Raw genomic sequence first — 19,854 nt, 5'->3', positions numbered from 1 at the left:
CAAAATTACATGTTTTAAAGTAGATTTTTAGAACTGGGAGGTGCAGGAAGGATTTCCCAGTCCACCATAGCACTTGAGTTTGAGGCTCAAGTTTTGAGGTAAATCGGGTTCCAACCTGTAGCAAGTAAGGACCGTGCCCCTTGGGAATTGTGTCACTTGTGTGGCTTTATTCGTTCTCATAATGCTCACAGTGTCCCATTTTACAAATGAGAAAACTGGATGTGAGAGACTTTAAGTTCATTGTCCAATCTAGGAAGCAGAAGTGAGATTTGAACCCAGACCTCATGTGGGTTCAAAGTCACTTCAGGCTGGGTCAGTTCATTTGCTCACCAGTCACGCCTGACTCCATCCAGGTCAGCCTGGAACTGCGATCAGTGTTTTCCAGAGCTTCAATCTAAGTGTCAACCACCTTTCTGCCCTCCCAATTACACTCCTGCCTTCCTCTCTCACTCCTTATCTCAATCATTCATGGATTTGAGTTCCACCAATGAAGTAAAAAATATGTGCACCTATTACCACCATTTCTAAAATTCTGAATAAGTAGAAAAGAAAGTTAAGCCACATGGAGTTCACTCTAGAACACTAGTTCACTCTAGAAAATGTGCCACCCTGGGTTCAGTCATGACCTCTGCATCATCAGAACACATCGGACCCACATCAGCACCAGGGGAGAGTGTGGACTGCAGTGCTGGGCAGCCTCTCTAGACAGGGGGTTTCAATCTGCTTCTCCCTGGGATTTCCCATCACATACCCACGGCAGTTCTTTCATTACAATAAACTTAAGGGAAAACAGACACAACAAGAAAATCCTTTACATATAATAGAAAGGTGTCTCTTCAAAAAAGCTAAATATAGAATCATCATACAATCCAGCAATTCTACTCCTAGGCATTTACCTGCAAGGTTTAAAAGCAGGGACTTAAACAGATCACTGGACATCAATGTTCGCTGTAGCAATATGCACAGCGTTCAAAGAAGAGAAACAACACAGGTGTCACCAATGGATAAGCAAAATGTGATCTAGGCATACAATGGAACAGCATTCAGCCGAAAAGAGGAACAGCGTTCTGACATAGGCTACAAGGGGATCAACCATGCAGACATCATGCTGAGTGAAGTAAGCCACGCACCAAAGGACAAGTTAGTGTATGATCTCACCGATATGAGGCAGCCAAAATAGGCAAATTCAGGAATAATAAAGTAGAGCAGTGGCTGCCCAGATTGGGCGGGGGTGGGAGGGGGTCAGTTATTGCTCAGGGTGCAGAGTTTCCATTTAGGAAGATGAAAAAGTTCTGGAGATGAGTGGTGCTGATAGTAACACATCAAGGTCAATGTACTTAACGTCACTGAATTGTACATTTAAAAATGGTTAAGGGGCCTCACTGGTGGCTCAAAGGGTTAAGCATCAGCACTGTGAAGCTATCCACAGCTACTGCAGCACAAGTTAGATCCCTGGCCAGAGAGCTACCCACATGGTGCAGCAGACCTCTCCTGTCTCGCCCGCTACTCCCCTCAGCAGTGTATTTCCGTCAATCCACCTGTTCTGCTCCCTACTCTGTCTCTGGTAAATCCTCTCAACCACCCCACACACACCTCTGGCCTACACCCCAGCTCTTGTATGTATAAATAAATCTTTAAAAAAATTAAAAGTTGTTAAGATGATGAATTTTATGTGACATGTATTTTACCATAATTAAAAATAAAGTAAAACATGAAGGTAAGTTTCATGCTGTATATATCTTACAATTAAGGAAAAAGAGAGAATTCCCATCCTCTGAGCACAGGGAAGGGGGTAGGGTGGGGAGGGGCCTCACAGTGCAGCAGCATACATGGGGATCAGGACCCATGAGGTGCTGCTGCCACTGCCAGGGGCTCCGGAGCTCAGGGCTCCAGTTGGTGGAAGTCAGCTGGGGCCTCATGGAGCTGACAGGCAGTCTCCCCATCTTCAAGGCTGGTGGTCACATGGGGTGGGGTGTGGCCCTCATAATTCCAGTCTTCAGTTGCAACCTCCTGTCATCCTCACCCTCCTCTTCAGGGGATGAGGCAAGAGGGGCAGTGGGTGTTGGGAGTATGGTCAGGCCCTGAGCAAGCCAGGTATTGGAGGCTCCCTGGGAGCTCCAGGCAGGGGCTTGTGCAGCACCTTGGAGGCCCAGGCCCCTGCACCCAACCCAGCGCCTGCTGCCGATGCTGCTTCTCCACGGTGGATGCCACCGCAGGCCAACCAGAGCAGGGCTGTTCACACAGCTCATCCTGCCCCTCAGGCTGTCAGGGCTGCCCTGAGAAGCCTTAGCAGGAAATCCAGGAAGGCTGGTGCTGCCGAGTCTCTACGAGTGTAGTACTGTGTCCCCATGCTGATGCCACAGCTGAAGACTGGGGTGCCCACCATGACCCAGAGCCCCACTCTGCACCAGGGCCCACCCTCTCAGGGCCACTGAGTTGGAACCCAGCCCGCACAGACACTGCCGCACCATTCCTCCCGGTGTGAGCCTTCCCCAGCCGGCACCCCCTCAGTCTTTGGGCTGGGCTCTCAGTGAAGAGGGGGCTCGAGTTAGCAGGCAGGGGCAGCGCCTCTATTTCCAAGCCTCCTGTAACAGACGGCCCCCAGCTGGCTGGCTTACAAAATCATAGATCTCTCACAGCACTGGAGGTCTGCTTTGTGTCCCCCCAAGAGCGTCTGTTGAAACCCTGACCCTCAACGTGAAGGAATTTGAACAAGCCTTTGGGAAGTGATTAGGTCAGCTTAGGTCCGGAGAGGGGGCCTCCGGGGTGGAGCAGTGTTCTTTTAAGAAGAGACACCAGAGCTCCCACTCCGCGCTTCATCTGCTTGCTGCGCGCACGCGCCTCTCTCTTGTCTCTCTGTCTCTGTCTCTCTGTCTCTCTCTTTCTCTCTCTCCCTCTGTCTCTTTCCTCTATCTTTCCCTCCCTCCCTGTCTCACCCCTCTTCTTGCTTCCTCTCTGCCACATGAGGACATGGAGAAAAGGCAACAATCTGCAAGCCAGGAATAGGACCCTCGCCCAAACCCAACCCTGCTGGCTGGCCCCTCACCGCAGACTCTCACTCTCCAGAACTGTGAGAAAATCCATTTCTGCTATTTAAGTCACCCAGTCTATGGTCTCCCGTAGGCAGCCTGAGCTGACTAAGATGAGGCCAGAAGTCCAAAAATCAAGGTAAGCCAGACCAGTTCCCTTCAGTGGCTCTGAGGGAAAAGGCACCCAGCCCCCCACCCCCCCACCTGCCGCCCAGCTTCTAGCAGCTACCACTTCCCTTGGGTTTTTCACTTCTGTCTTCACTCGGCCTTCCTCCCTGTCTCTCTGTGTCCTCCTTTTCTGTTTCCCATAAGGACAGACCAACGGATTTAGGGCCCACCCAAAATCCAGGCAGGCCTCATCACATTTAGCTTAGTTACATCTGCCAAGACCCTATTTCTTTATCACATCTCATTCACAGGCACCGGGGGTTAGGACTCAGACAAACTTTTGCAGGCTACTAAGCCCCCACCACGAGCACTAAGCAGGATGCCACATGGGAATACGATTGCAGGTAGCTAGGAAAAGCTTTCTAGGAAGCCCCAGAGGGAGCCAGGAGTGGGCATGCTGGCAAGACTCCTGCAGTCTCCCTAAACAGAATGGGCACTTCACCCCTGCACCCTCCACCTTCTCTTCTTCCCCTCCCCTGACCTGGAGAGATTTGAAAAGCACCTGAGCCAGCCTGTGGGTTGCTCCTTCCTCTGTGGCCTACCGGCTTTCAAGTGGTCCTTTCAACAGCCCAGGGACCTCCTGCAAAGCCTGAAGCTGCTGCACCTGGAGGAGCTTCCCAAACGCACAGGGGGCACTGGGAGTAGTAGGCCCGCCAGAGGTCCGTGTCACTCACTGTCAACCCCTGGAGCCCCAGGAGCAGAAGTCCTCTCCTCAGGAGTTTGAGGGGAGAGCCTCGCGCCAATGTCCTTGGGCAGCCGGAGTCAGCAAGAGGCACAAAGACCAATGTGGGCCCCGGGGAGGCCAGCTGGTGAAGGAGGGACACAGCAGCCTTCAAAGCTAATCCTCATGTGCATGTGAAGCTTTACAGCCCCCCAAACGCTTTTCCTCTCCTGTCTCCAGCGGTCCTCACGTGCCGTGGGAGAGGGAGGCTGCTGTTCCCACTGCGCACAAGAGTAACAGAGGCTGGAGAGGTGGGGCAGGGGCATCCCCAGCCATAAAACACAGAGCTGCCAGCTATAATGCCTGTCTGAACTGGACACTGGAACAGGAAAAGGACCCAAGTGGAAATCCATATAGAATCTACTATAGATTTAGTAGCAGCCTACCAATTTTAACTCTTAGTTTTGACAAATGTACCATGGCTATGGCAATGTTAAGGAAAGCTGGGTGGAGGGCATATGGGAACTCCCCACACTATTACTACAGTCTGAATGTTAGTATCCTCCCAAAACTCATGTGCTGAAATCCTAATGCCCAAGGTTTTGGAGGTGGGGCCTTTGGGAGGCACTTAGTCAGGAGGTCAGAGCTTTCACAGGGAGATTCATGCCCTGCTAGAAGGTTCCTGGGAGCCAGAGTAACCTTTCCACAGGTGATGGCACAAGGAATCTGCCTTCTGCAGCCCTGAAAAGGGCCTTCACCAAACCCAACACTCTGGCACTCTGATCTTGCATTTCCAGCCTCCACAGATGTGAGTCTGGGCTATTTTGTTCCAGTGGTCAAATAGACTAGGACAACTGCCTTTAACAACTTTTCTATAGATCTAGAATTATTATTCCAAAAATAAAAATTGTATTAAAAAGCAGAGCTAGGAAAGGAGGAGAGTAGGAAGAACATGCCAAAAATGGCACTTGATTTCTTTAAATTCAAGTTCAGGACAATTTCACACTCTTCTATAGTTGCTGTTGGCAAGAATGTGAAGAAATCACAACCCTTGTGCATTGCCGTTGAGAACACAAAATGGTTTTACATTTTGCAAAACTGTTTGTGAGTTCCCCAAAGAGATAAATAGAATCACCATGTGATTCAATAATTCCATTCCTAGGTATCAGCCCAAAGGAATTGAAACCAAGTTCTTGAATAGATACTTATATACTAATGTTCCTAGCACATTATTCACAATAGTCAAAAGGTAGAAAAACCCAATTGTCCACCAACAGATAAACAAAACAAGTTATATCCATATGGAATATTACTCAGCCCTAAAAAGGAATGGAATTCTGATACATGCCTCAACATAGGTGAGCCTTGAAAAAAAATGCTAGGTGAAATAAAACTAAATGCAAATATCATGTGAGTCCACTTCATGAAGTGCCTAGAGTAGTCAGATTCATAGAAATATAGAATAGTGGTTACAAGCAGCTGCGGGGAAACGTTAATCCTTGCTTCATGAGTAGAGTTTCAGTCTGGGATGATGACAAAGTTCTTGAAATAGAGAGTAGTGATTATTATACCTTAAAATGGTTAAAATGCTAGATTTTTACCTTATGTACTTTTTTAAAACCACAATATAAACTGTTACTGCATTTTAAATCACAAATTGCTCCTTTCTTCTCCTTGAAAATGGCCTCTGAGAGAGAAGACTGGATGAAAATGAGGCCAGTTTCCAAAACAGATGAATGGCTCAAGAAGATGTGGCATATATACACAATGGAATACTACTCAGCAATCAAAAAGATAACCTGATGCCATTTGCAGCAACATGGATAGAGCTGGAAGGGAGTATGCTAAGCAAAATTAGTCAGAAGGAAAAAGAAATAATCGGTTGGTTTCACTAATAGGGGAATATAGGGAAATCAAACAAAGGACCAGGAAAAAGACAAAACTAGCAAGCTGCCCATAGGTCTATGGCATACAGCAGGGGAGGAGGAGGGAGAGGAGTCAAGATGGGGAAGCGAAGAGCACAAGGGACGACAGTGATGGTTTCCCGGGTGATATGGTAGTGGGAGAACTACAGGGACTGCACCTGAGGGGAGAAATCAAATACTGTACAAAACCAACAATGATGTAAGAAAATAAAAATAAATTTAAAAAAAGAAGGAAAGAAAGATAATGGGGCCACTTTTCTCCTGAGAGAAATCCAAAAAGTGTCCCGCTTATTCCTTGAACCAACTACCGACGTTTTTCCCTGAGAAAGTCAGTTTGGAATGACAGAGCAGGGAAACCTCCCATATGAAACTTTAAACACCCATTTTAAACCCACCTCCCAACAAGGAAGCCTACAATGAGAAGACAGCAGCGAGCAGACTGAGGAGGGGGTGTCCAGGTCTCTTCTCTGCCCTAGGGGCATGTAGGGTAAGGTAAAAGTGTCTGGCTTTTCTGCCCTCCCGCCATTGGGATAGACGAGGGAACCCTGTGGTCCTGAATGCATGCCTGATGGCCGCACCTGAAGTGGGTACACCTGGGCTGAGAGACTGAGTTTATAAGGGCGGCGTCACGGGGACGCCAGCAGAAGCCAAGAACGAGCAGAAGCCGAGAGAGCCCAGATAGAGCGAGGATTTGCTGGGGGCTGGGAGGCCTGCCAGCCTCCCGGCCCCCCAGCACCCCTGCCTGCCATATGCCTGGTGAATCTAAATAAAAGACCTGCAAAAGCCACTGAGGGCTCCACGACTCCTCCTTTACCCGGTCTGCCGGATCAGAAAACCTGCTCAGGGCACCTTTCCCTGAGCCCTTTCTACTCCTCTATCAGCCGGGGAAGGTCCTGCTAAGAGTAGATTTTTTTTTCACCAGAAATTTTTCACCTAGCTTAAAATCTTCCCTGCAAAGATTGTAATTAACTTGTGTTTATATTCTCAAGTGCTAGTCAGGAAGGTCCTAAAAATATTTATTGAAGAAATGGAGAGAGAAGCAAATGGAGGGGCACATAACCTGAATTTAGATTCCCCTCATTCTCTAATTAGCACCCTGCCTTGGCATAATTGGCCAAAACAAATGCCCATGGCTTCCGCGGTGTCAGAGGGAGTTTCTTATACAGCCACATTTGTTAATATGCGCACCAGTAGGCTTTTTCAACCTAGATTAAGCATAATTCTAGGGGGGGAAAAAAAGTGTGTAAGCACTTTTTACACACCTCCAAAGACATCTCCCGCTGCAGACCTAAAACCTTCCATCTTAAAGACCACTTACAAAGACCTGGCCCCCAGAAAAGCTTTCTTGGTCACAGATGTGGGGCTCAATGATCTCCTGGGATCACTAATCACTTTATGGAGGCAAATCGTCTATCCTTAACAAGCTGTCCCTAATTGGAGAAGTCAGGTGAGTTCTTTGCTACCTATACCTCCTGTGGGGACATGGGCAAGTTACTCAACCCTTCTGGTTCTCAGTTAACAACAACAAAAAAAAGGCAGAGGAATGATTTCTCCAGAGCCCTGGGGAAAGTGGTCCTTACATAACAGCCTCCAGGGTAAAGAGCAGTCCTAAACTTCTTTGATTAAATCCACCAAACCCAGCAGAGCTGGTGAGGACCTGATACATGTCTACAAACAGATGTTGAGTTGCATTTTTCTACATTCTATTTCAAAATTCACCATTTGAAAGAATTTAGTTTAAGGGGCCTCCCCGGTGGCCTAGGGGTTAAGTCTCAGCACTACCCCCTTTGGCCTTGGTTCGATCCCCAGCCAGGGAGCTAACCCACATATAGTGCAGCAGACCTCTCCTTTCTCACCTGCTGCTCCCCACTCTGTCTCTGGTGAATCCTCTCACTTCCCGCACCCTTGGCCTACACCCCAGTTCTTCTATGCAAAAAAAAAAAAAAAGCATCTAGTTTAGTAGTTCTCAGCATATTCACAGGCCACGCAGGCTCATCTCGGCGATGGCAGGGTTCCAGTTCAGACTGCTTCAATGAAGCAGAGTTCCCGACAAAGCAAGTCACACAAGTGATCTGGTTTCCCAATGCACATAAAAGTTATGTTTACACTATCACTTAGTCTACTAAGTGCACTACACTGTAATACAAGAGCATGATGTCTAAAAACACAATGTACAGAGACAAGATGGGAGGACAGGCTGTCTGGAAAACAGCGCCAACAGATACAGTTGAGCAAGGCCACCACACACCACCCATTTGTAGAAAACATCTGTGCAAAGAAGTGAATCAATAAAATGAGGTCTGTCTGTCCATAACTCCAGAACATATTCATCATGCCTACTCTTATTTTTTTAAGAAAGCTTTCTTTAGCTTTTAATGAATCAAAATATACTTAGACTACTTCTCACTATTTGATTCTATTTTATAATCACAGGTTGTATTTACCATGTGTCAGACACTGTTTTGAGAACTTTATAAATACATAATAAAGTATCCACAGTAAGTCTTCTCATCACCATCAGCACCCCACCATAACTGATGAAGGGAAATGAAAGGTCAGGAATCCTGCTCAAGGCCAAAGCAGCAAGAGCTGGAATGAGAAGTCTGAGCCTGAGTCTCAACTCCCCACCACCCCTGCACCTCTGGCCAGAGCACTAAGATCTAATTGCTAGCCTGCCAGGAACAGGCCAAACACACAACCCTGAAACAGTAAGAGCCCCATTTCTTCCTCCTTTGTTTATGTATTAGTCACCCTTGGCTGTGTTTTTTTTTTTTTTTTCAAAACTAGAATAAAGGGCCCATCACTGACTGTGGATTAGTCTCTGCAGGTGACACAAAAATCCAGAATGTGGGCCTCCCCGGTGGCGCAGTGGTTGAGCACCGTGCTGTGAAGATGTCGGCAGCCTCTGCAGTACCGGTTTGATTCCCCGCCAGCCAGGGAGAACCCCACATGGTGCAACAGACCTCTCCTGCCTCGCCTGCTGCTCCCCTCAGCAGTGCCTTTGCTCCGTCTGCATGTTCTGCTCCCCGCACCGGCTCTGGTGAATTCTCTCACCCTCCCGTGCTTCTGACCTGTACCCCAGTTCTTGTATAAAATAAATAAATAAATCTCAAAAAAAAAATCCAGAATGTCTGGTCTTTGCCCTCAGGAAGTGAACATCTTGAAACAGCAGTAGAGGTAGAAGGTGGCACAGATGGAAGCTATCTGCCCTGGGAGAGTCTGACCCCCGGTGAGAGCAGAAAGCTGGTGACTCATATTGTTTTGAAAAGAATCATAAATAATGAAATCATTCTGGGAAGACAAAACGGATTTTCTTTAAGATGAAAGACAGATTTATTATTTTTCCCTTGATATATATATTTTTTGAAATACAGATTTCTTAACATGTTAAACTTTGGTGGTGCTCTGGGCAAATGTTCTTTCACTTTAAGATCTTCCTATGCTTCATTTCATTTCATTCTCAGGTGACTAAAAGCACACTGGTTTGTGTTTACCTTAGTAACACCATCTTCCATATTTAAATTGTCTATAGGCTGCAACATACAGGGAGGATGTATTTAGAGGCTCACAATAAACATTTAGTAGAAATAGTGTCTCTGAAAAACAGTGTGTAAAAAAGAGATTCGAATTTGGAAATTCATATTTGTTTAAATGTGCAGTACTAAGAACTTTGCTATGAGAAAAATTCTGTTGAGAAACCTTTAGTAAAGCAAGAAATCCTTTAAAACCATCTAATTACTTGCTAATTACCCCCTAAACTCTGATTACTATAAATATCAGGTGTTTTTATTGAATACACCTGAATTTCGACTCCTTCATAGTCTATTCCCTGCAAATTTTACAAAATATAGATCCAAATTTGAAGGCCTGGACTCAGTCAACAGCTCTCAAAACCCTGGGTACTTAAAAACAGCTGTTATCTCCCTCTTGCTACCCGTATATGAGGCCCAGAGGCATTTTTATAAGCAGAGCTTCTAGTACTGGGAAACTCTGAGTTTATATAGGACTCTGAACAACTCTCCAGCCTGGACTAGGGTATCCACTCACAAAATGTTTTAAATTGTACCCTTTTTACTACCAGTCATGTAACGTAGGAGAGGTCCCTTTTAGAAATTTTGCATCACCAATATGATACAATAATCATTTTTTTGTATTGTGATGGGATAGTTCTGGTTCGTCGGCTATTTTGGGAGGATAATTAGAAGGCATCATAAGCTATACAGTAGATTCAGAAGAAATGAGTAAACCTAGAGAAATGTTATTTTACATAATCTAGACAGCAGCTCCCTCTTGTGTTGAAATATTAGTACTGCAGCCACTGTATTAAAACGGGAAAGTATTCTTTCATACATACAACTTGCTTAAACAAAGAACTTAAAGTTTAAGTACAAGAGAAACACAATGCTTAGCAATTATTTCAACTAGTACCTCTATTGTTAGTATTTATTTAATTATTCAAATATTTATTGAGCACCTACTGGGTGCAGGGAAGTAGGGATTCCAGGATGATTAGACAGTTGTCCCCAAATTGCTCACATAATCTAGTCCATCTGCCCTTCTCATAGTGCATTTCTTGGTCCCCTGTCAATTGTGACCTCTGTTGTCTTCTCTAAATCACCCCATCTTCTTCCCGCACCCCTAACCCCCACCCTAACTGAGCCATTTCAACCCTTTCCCTACTATCTTCCCTTTATTACCCTTGATCTTTTTTTTTTTTTTTTTTTTTGTCTAATTGTCCTCCTGGATTGAAGGCAGCAGCCACCTTTTATCTGATCCACTTTTAACTTTTCCATATCCCCTCATTCTGCATTTGTTCAGTTAATATTCAAACACATTTGTTCAATTTCATTTAATGCAACCAAATTGGAAAGCAAGAGCTTCACAGCTAACTAAGAACAGGTTCTAACAGAGAACTGTACTTCAGTTGCTTTGAACACTGTAGGATAAATAAAAAATATCAGGCTTTTCTGCCTTCCCGCCATTAGGATAGATGACAGAACCCTGCGGTCTGAATGCATGCCTGATGGCGGGCACCTGGAGTAGGGTGTGGGCGTATGTAGATGGGATTCACCTGGACTAAGACTGGGCGTTTTTTAAGGGTGGCGTCCCGGGGATGCCAGCAGAAGTAGAGAAGCGAAACGGAGCAGAACCACAAGAGAAGCAGAGAGAAGCACCAGAGAGCCCAGATAGAGTGAAGACTTGCTGGGGGCTGGGAGGCCTGCCTGCCCCTGCCTGCCCCTGCCTGCCATATGCCTGGTTAATCCCAATAAAAGCACCTCTGCCTGCCGTATACCTGGTTAATCCCAACAAAAACCTGCAAAAGCCACTGAGGACTCTCTGGCCTCCTCCTTTACCTGGTCTGCTGGATCATAGAAATCCTGCTCCATGTCCTTCCTGCCCTTACAAACACACAACTCCATAAAATGGAGTATGTAGCCATTGTTTTGTTACTCCCCAAATACATGGCATTTTCTCATAAATTTATGAGAAATACATGGTGTTTTCTGGGGTATCATACGGATGCCGACGGAAGGTAAGATTTACTCTCTCCTAGAATCCATGTGTCAGAAGGAGTTTGCCCTGTCCCCTTCCTGTCCGCCATGAAAAGGCACTGGATGCAGGCATGTTCCCTCTGGGTGCCAAGTCATGACTGCAAATGTCATGCCGGGCCTGCCGCCCAGGCACTACATCCGGGGCCTCAGAGTAGTATTTCACACAATAGTGAAATAATTCTTTTAAATTTTTTCAGGGACTGGCATGAGGTTGTTGCCACTATCTTATTTTGCTATCTATAAGCAGCCTTTCAAACCATCATTTAGTATGACTTTCATTTTATGAAAGAAGCAAATGAAATTTTAACACCAAAATGTAGGAAAGTCATCACCTCAGAGTAAAGAAATTTTTTCTATTGACTACATCTCACTCTTGTGCTGGATCACACACTCAGATCAGCAAAGTGGAGGGTGGACATGTGGACACACGCCGGACATCCACCTTCCACCACCTTTTCCCCTCTATTCAAGAGCTTCATTTCACTAGATCACCCTCTCATGGGCTTGGCAACCTCTGGTTTCCACTCCTGCTCCGGTTCCCAGGAGTGTGATTTCTTGATCGTTCTCACATGGCACAGGGCAACCCTAAGTGGGGAATGATCAGATGAAAAGAAGTTCCTGAAGCCAAAGGAGGGGAGGTGGTGAAGGGGGGCGTCAGGTATGTGCCCTCCTACCCACCCTCCCTCTCTTTCTCCAGCTGCTTGGTCCAAGCGTTTGGGCAGTAGGGAGTTTATGGGCTGGACTTACATGGGGTGGGGCACAGAGAAAGACAGACAAAGGAATGGATGCCATTTGCTGGGAGAGGCATTTCTCTCCTCTCCTGACCACAAGAGAAACACAGAGTAAGAGCTTTGTCATGCACTTTGCTTTTGTTTTTGTTTTGTTTTTGTTTTTGAACTGCTTTCAAAGATCCTGTTCTACCTAACCATCTCGGCACAACCAAGCCATCTGCTTTCTGGAAGGGGCAGCAGTTGGAACTCCCCCCCTCCCATTCCAGGACTCAGCTTAGAAAGGCAAGTCTCTCCACGTCTCTCAGACCTAGATAAGGGGATGCACGTGTGGGGGTGTTTGTGGAGGGGCGGGGGGAATCAGGAGCTTATCCACACTTGAACTGCTGTGGGCAATGGTGGTTAAGAAGTCTATTGAAAAGAGCTGAAGGACTCCTTAAATCACCTTGAGCACACCACCACCTCCCAAAGAGTAGGAGCCGCTCTGTGAAGGGGTTAGCAGAGTCAACTGAGAAGCCAGCTCTCCCAAGGGCCCTTCTTCTAATAAAACAAAAACAAAACAAAACAAAAAAAACCCCACACATACACAACACTTACATACAACAGCCTTGGTTTTCAATTATTCCCAGCTCTGCAGAGTCCCAGGAGCGCCCGCCACCAACGAGCAGGTGTCCTCTGAAAGGCCTAATGCAGAGAGGCCTGGGGCAGCGTTCCTGGAGCCGCCCTTCCTCTTCCCAGTCCCCACGCCTTCCTGCCACACTACCTGGAATTCTCAGACTCAGGAACCGGGGTGAAAGTAGTTCCTCTCCCTCCTTCTCTCACCATCTTTTCTCACACCAGCAGGAAAGAGAATGCTTTTAAATCATAGTAGAGCTGAAAAAAAAAAAAAGACATCTAGTCTCCTCTGTACATTCCAGGTAAATAACTTAACCCTCTGAGCTAACGACAGGTGTAAGACCAAGAGCACCACACCTCTTAATCAGCTAGCAGCACCCCCTCACCCTCATCGGCTTCCTCCTCCCTGTCTCCTCTAAAGGCAGCTCCGAAAAAGCCCTAAGATACCTGGAGAGAAAAACCAAGGCCATCCCTTTCATTTCCCGGAGATCACCCCTTTCATGGCAGCACCTTTTATAACTTGAGTTCCCGAGGCCAGGTGCTCCTAACAAGATGAAGCAGTGAAAATCTTTTTTTTTTTCTTTCTTTTTTTTTTTTTTTAGAGTTAGTTCATTCTATGCAATGTTCTCATGTTTCCTGGCTGAACCTGGCAATCCTATCTTAAGTTGATGTAAGGATAATATTGACAGCACCACTGCTGGTGCACCGACCACGTGTCCCTTCACGCAGACCACAGGCACGGGCCGGGCCTGGGCTGGCCGGGCAGCAGTCCTGGTGAATTATGTACAGGGCGCCCTCCATGCTCTCAAGTGTTCGTTCATATACTGATGACGCAACCCTCGGCAGGGAGGTTTTATTATCCTCTCCTTGCAGACAAGGCAATCGATTTTCAGGAGAAATAGTTTAACGTCACAGAGGAAGCAGGGCTGGGATTTCCGGCCCTCTGAATGCCCTTCCCGGTGCGCGCGTGCACACACCCTCCTAGGAGGGAGGCCCTGAAACTGTATGGACAGAAGTCCCCAACATCCAGAGGGGCTCACCCCCTGGACTAGTCCTGATCCCTTCTGGACTTGCAATCAAACCTGAGCCTGCTGTCAGTGTGCAAGATTCTTTTCCAAGCAATGGACCCCACCCCCCTTTTCAAATTTGTCTGCAGTGGGTGAAAGGTGTTCCACTTATCTCAGAGAAAAACCAGCTGGCCTCTGGGAAGTCCGTTCCTGCCTTAAAGGGACATGCTTTCCGTGGACACACCAGAGGCACAGTGGGGAACTAAGCACAGGGTGTCAGGGGCCACCATGAGAGTGGGCAAATAGAGTTGTCTTTCCTTCAGCCCAAAGGATATTAGCAGGCCCAAGAAAGACAGGCCCCGGAAGGACCTGCCCTTTGCCATGGTGTTTATAACTGGAGTATTCTTTCATTATCCACATAGTGCACCTAGAGCATGAGTCGCCGAGTGCTGGGACAGTATCTAGCTCACTACAAAAACTTTCTGCTGAGCTAGATAGAGGAGGCTCAGCCTTCACACAACTTAGGGGTATCAGGAGAGTCACCTGGGAGCAGTCAGGCACTTTCCCCATCTGGCGCAGCTGCCATCTCTCCCTCCTTTGTCTTAAGGGTTTGGATTCTGGCCTCCCTGCTGCCCCAGTTCTAGACTAGGCAGTACCTGCACCTGTTGGCTGGGCAGCAAGAGGCTTCTGGGAACAGGGCCTCCCCTAATGAATACACACTTTCATGGAGAAACAGCCCCCTGCCCACCCCAGCCTTGGCCTGCCCAGCAGCCTCACTTCTTGCTTAATGCCTTGAGCACCCCCCCATAGCAGGTCACAGACATCGTTGCCATTTTAACAGCCAGGAAACAGACTTGGAACAGTCAGATCTCACTCCAGGTGAGGAGCAGGTGAGGGAGTGAGTGTGAACCTGGCATTTTGCCTCCAGTTGAAGCATGCGCCCCCGTGCAAGGCTCTGTGAGGGTCCCAGTGGGCTAGAAAACAGAGCGTGAATGCTGGATGGCATTTACCAAGTGCAGGTTAAGTGTAGCCCCCTCCCCCACACACACACCCCGTGATGCAGGGTGATGTGTACACCCCTCCCCCATACACACACCCCGTGATGCAGATGACGGAGCACAGTGAGGTTAGGGAACTTGCCCAAAGTGATGTAACACAGTATGTGATGGATGTGTCAGCATTTATACGTTAGCACTTCCTGAACTTTAGCATGCACAGGAATCACTGGGGATCTTGTTTACCCACAGACACCAAAGATCTGCCTTGGGCCCCAGACTGCATTGCTAAGAAGCCCCCATGTTGTGCTGGTGCTGCTGACCCATGGGGCACTCTTTTGAGTTGCAAGGCTTTCCCATGTTATCTTGCCTCTGGGTATGATACAGCAATGAAGACATAAGCATTCCTATCTTCATTTACTCTCTAGGCTTAACAACCTTGTTTTCTTACATTCCATGGAAAAAAAACATGCTAAGAAGATAACATCGGAATTTCTGACAACCAGGTGATAGCGAACGCAAGCTGGTACCAACCTAAATCTCCCCAACATCTCCAGACGCTTATGTCACAAGGATGGACATACTGAGCCTTGCCCATGCTCCCGCCTTTTTTACTTCCTTGTAACTCTGGATAAATACCCCTGCTGTCTGCCCAAAAGCAGGACAGTGGTCTTTCAGACACTAATCTGCCATCCTCCTCAATTTGTCATCAAACTACTTCTCAAACTCTGCTTTCATTAGCCCAGGGAACATAGGCTAGCATTTCAATACAGGTAGTTTTTATACTCTTTAAGTTTTTCTAAATGGCTCCCTGTGCTAGCAGTAATGATTTTAGTTAAGTTTTATTGAGTGCTTCCTTACTCTATACCAGCCCTGTATTAAGGGAGTATCTTACACAGAATATCTCATTAATTACATGGAGTATCTCATTCATTAAATGAAGCAGGATACAATTACTGTCCCCATTTTGCACATGAGGAAACTGAGGTCCACAGAGTTTTGCAAACTTGCTCCACGTTACAAAGACAGCAAGTGACAGAGCGGGTCCCATTGGTTCTGCTAGCTTAGTTTTTTTGTGTGGAGAATACAAAGGAGGAGCATGTGCAGCCTTTCAAAGCAAGGCCTGGAATCCATCTGGTTCTCATAATGCAAAATCCAATGCTTTTACCATCTCTCCCTCCCTAACCACGAGCAAACTATTCCAGTAAGAGATCTCTTCCTGCAGACAGATCCAAAGGAGTCCTTATCCAATACATCAGGGACTTGTACTAACTTCCTGAGTGCAGCTGTCTCCCTTTTTAAAGTCCACTATCCTGGTTAGAATCCCTGGAGGCCTGCAGGGTCTCAGGGAAGTAATCAGAAGCCTCCAGAGCTCCTGGAGAGGCCCCTCTACTACAGCCTGGAGAGCCTCTTCCCAGAGTCACATATTACTAATGCAGTCCACGTTGGCAGTGGGCCAGGCCGGTTGAGCCCAAGATCTGATGTGAACTTACAGAGACTCCATGCAAACTCCACAGACAGGTTGCTTACTGTACCAGCTCTTCATTTCTCAGTTCCTCTTCCCCTTCTCCCAGGTATTGTGCCACTCTCTCTTTTATAGCACACTCCTCTTTTCTTATCTCAAACTTGCTTTCCAGAAAGAATCCTTTCATTCTAAGTGATGACTGATAATATTTAAACAATAGCATTGATAATGCCAGGTGCTGGGAATGGGAATGGAGGTCTCAGAGGTTCAAAAGATTCCTGCCCTTGGGAGCTTATAGCCTAGGGGGAGAGGTGACATATATAGAAAGAATCTCCCCCAGAGGTAACTTCTCAGATGTCAGCACATCTAGGGCACCCAATGGGAGCCCAGAAGGCTTATCAGAGGCCATGACATCACAGGTACGTTCTGAAAACTGGGTCAACTATCTCACACCACACACAAAAATTAATTCAAAATGGATTAAAGACTTGCACGTAAGACCTGAAGCCATAAAATACATAGGAGAAAACACAGGCAATATATTCCTCAACATTAGCCTCAGAGATGTCTTTGAGGATTTGACTCCAAAGGGAAAGGAAACAAAAGCAAAAATAAACAAATGGGAGTACATCAAACCAAACAGCTTCTTCATGCCATAAAAAAACTACCATCAAATTGAAGACACCCTTCTGAATGGGAAAAGATATTTGCAAATCACAATCCAGCAAGTGATAAATATATATAATATATAATTTAATAACATATATTATTATATTATTGTATCTAATAAATTATGTATAAATTATATAATAAATATACAAAAAAATTATATATATAAAAATATATAAAGAACTCATTAAAAACTCAACACCAAAACCCTCAAACAATCTGATGGAAAAATGAACAGAGGTAATCCGAGGGAAAAGCATTCTAAGCAAAAGGAACACCATTAGAAAAAGCACAGAGAGGGCCTCCCCGGTGGCGCAGCGGTTGAGCGCTGGGTTGCAAAGCTGCCCGCGGCCTGATCCCTGGCTGCTCCCCGGCCACCTGAGGAGGGTCCCACATGGCGCGAAGACCTATCCTGCCGCCCGCTGCTCCCCTCAGCAGTGTACTTCGCTCCTTCTGCCTGCTCTGCTCCCTGCTCTGGCTCTGGTGAATTCTCTCACCCTCCCGCGCTTCTGACTGTACCCAGTGCATGTATAAACAAAACAAACAAACAAACAAATAAATAAATAAAACATGCCTCTATTAAAAAAAAAAAAAAGCACAGAGACATGAAACAACTCAGATGCATGGAAGCAGTTCTATACTTTGGGGCATAAGATGCAAAGCAAGATCCTCAAAGTTGACTTGCTTCCCCAGACAGTTTCTCACATCATGCTTCTGGGTCGAGCACTGAAACACATCTGGGTTCCAGCCCGCAGCCCTCACTGTTCTTCCAGAAGGGCAGATCCGCCTTCATCTGCTTTACACAGTTGGTGTTTTGTGTAGTACTGCACAGAGAAAGTTCTATATCCATTGCACCTGATGGGACACTCTCAGAGTCACTCAGAAGAGAGGCTACATTTGGTGTTTTCTCTTAATTGGTGCACCAGACCAGGAAGTGGCTATTTTATCTCCTATTTTTGATGCTGTGATGAGTAACAAAACTGCTTCCTTTCTTCTTCCCAGGCTAGCCCCACTGACCCAACAGGTCTCACTGGCCCCAAATGCCCCAATGGCTGCTGAAGTGCCTCCCATCCTTTGCAGGCTTATCTTGCTGTGACCCTTGATACCAAGCTGGGGATTGCAGGTGCTGTCAGGCCACACCTGCCACAACAACCTTGTTCCCAGAACTGAGCCTGCTGACCAAATCCACTTTAAAGCCTTGCTGTGCCTCCCCAGGCCCAACATTACTTACTTCATTTAGTTACAGCCCATTTAAGCCAAATTTTTCTCCTCGCTGCCAGAGGACCTGGCTCTTTGGATACTGCACCCCTACCTCCCTGGCCTGTCTGTCACGTGGTCAGTTCAAGAATTCCAGTTCTTTTACTTCTCCATGTAAGTCAAGCACCTCAGTCGCTAATCACACTGCTGCTCTTCAGACCCCTCCACTTCAAGCTGCCTGAATGGCACTGCCTCTGCCCCCAAGGGGGCAGTGTCAGTAATTCTTATTCCAGCATCACCTTCCACCCATGCTTATCAAGCTACTTCAGGGATTCACTGAACCTTATGATGTCTACCTTCTCTGTAGGAAAGCATTCACCTAGAGGCATCTAAATGCATTGAATGTGCTCAGTTACAATAAAATTTTTTGAGTATGTAACCCCCCATAGACTGATTTTGATTCACTTATAGATTATAATCACATATTATTCTAACATTCCACTATGTATATTATTAAACATACATAAAAATCAAAATTAAAGCAGATGAATTAAAGATAATAGTTTAAAAGTGTTTTTTACTGATTCTAAAGAAATGTTCGTTCTGAAAAAATGCAATGACAATATTCTTTCTATAAGAACTATAAATAAATAGGTTTCCCTTAAAATTGTTTTTTAAATTACAGATTTTACTTGGGGAGACAGTTTTAGGTTTATAGGAAAACTGAGCAGAAAGTACAAAGAGTTCCCACATATTCTCTCAACAATCTTCCCTCCCCAGTTTCCCTATTGTCTTAGTAGTTTGGTACCCTAATATCACTGATGAGCCAACATTGATACATTATTATTAACTAAGCCCAGAGTTTACAGTAGGGCTCACTATTTCTGTTGTATATGCTATGGGTTTTGATAGGTATATAATAACATGAATCCCCTTGTTACAGGATCTAGGATCATACAGAAAAATTTCATTGACCTCCCTCCCCCCAGGCCCTGGCAGTCACTATTTATTGCTTTATTTAAAAAAACAAACAAAGAAACAAACAAACCACGTTTTGACCCTTTGTGGTAAAACTGGACTTCAAGGTCCATTACTTGCTTCTGAACCATGGATCTTGCATAGCAGAGAGGCCTCACAAAGGTTAGTGACTCCAGATGGGGAAGGGCAGCAATGGGCATGCTTAGAAACTTTAATAATTTTGTCAATCATGTTCACCAACTATGTAAAGGTATTTATTAACACTCAATGGGTAGAGTTCACTCTTTCCTGAAGCAAAACATTTATTCTTACAAGCTTGTGCATTTTATAACTTTAACAAAGGGCTCAGATGCCCTTTAAGCCCTCTCTTCTAAAATACTACGAAAAAGTTTTAATTAAATTCAAAATTCTCCAAGTTTCTTAAATATGCAGGCATACTACCTTAGAGATACTATGGATTTGATCCCAGACCGCTGCAATACAACAGCTATTGCAATGAAGTGAGTACCATGATTTTTAAAATTTCCTAGTGCTTATAAAACTGATGTTTAGGGCCTCCCCAGTGGAATAGCGGGTTGAGCGCAGTGCTGTGAAGCTGTCTGTAGCCTATGCAGAGCCGGTTCAATTCCCGGCCAGCCAGGGAGATGCCCACATGGCACAGCAGACTTCTCCTGTCGCGCCTGCTGCTCCCCTCAGCAGTGTACTTCGGTCCTTCTGCCTGCTCTGCTCCCTACTCTGGCTCTGGTGAATTCTCTCACCCTCCCGCACCTCTGACCTGTATCCCAGTGCTTTTATAAATAAATCAATCTTTAAAAAAAAAAAAAAAACTTTGCAATTATTAAAACAAAAAACAAAAACTGATGTT

Source organism: Talpa occidentalis, unplaced genomic scaffold (genome assembly GCF_014898055.3).
Source record: "Talpa occidentalis isolate TD23 unplaced genomic scaffold, MPIMG_talOcc4v2.1 talOcc4.3, whole genome shotgun sequence".
NCBI lineage: Eukaryota > Metazoa > Chordata > Mammalia > Eulipotyphla > Talpidae > Talpa > Talpa occidentalis.
The sequence above is the reverse complement of the archived record's forward strand: the minus strand, read 5'-3'. Positions refer to the sequence as shown.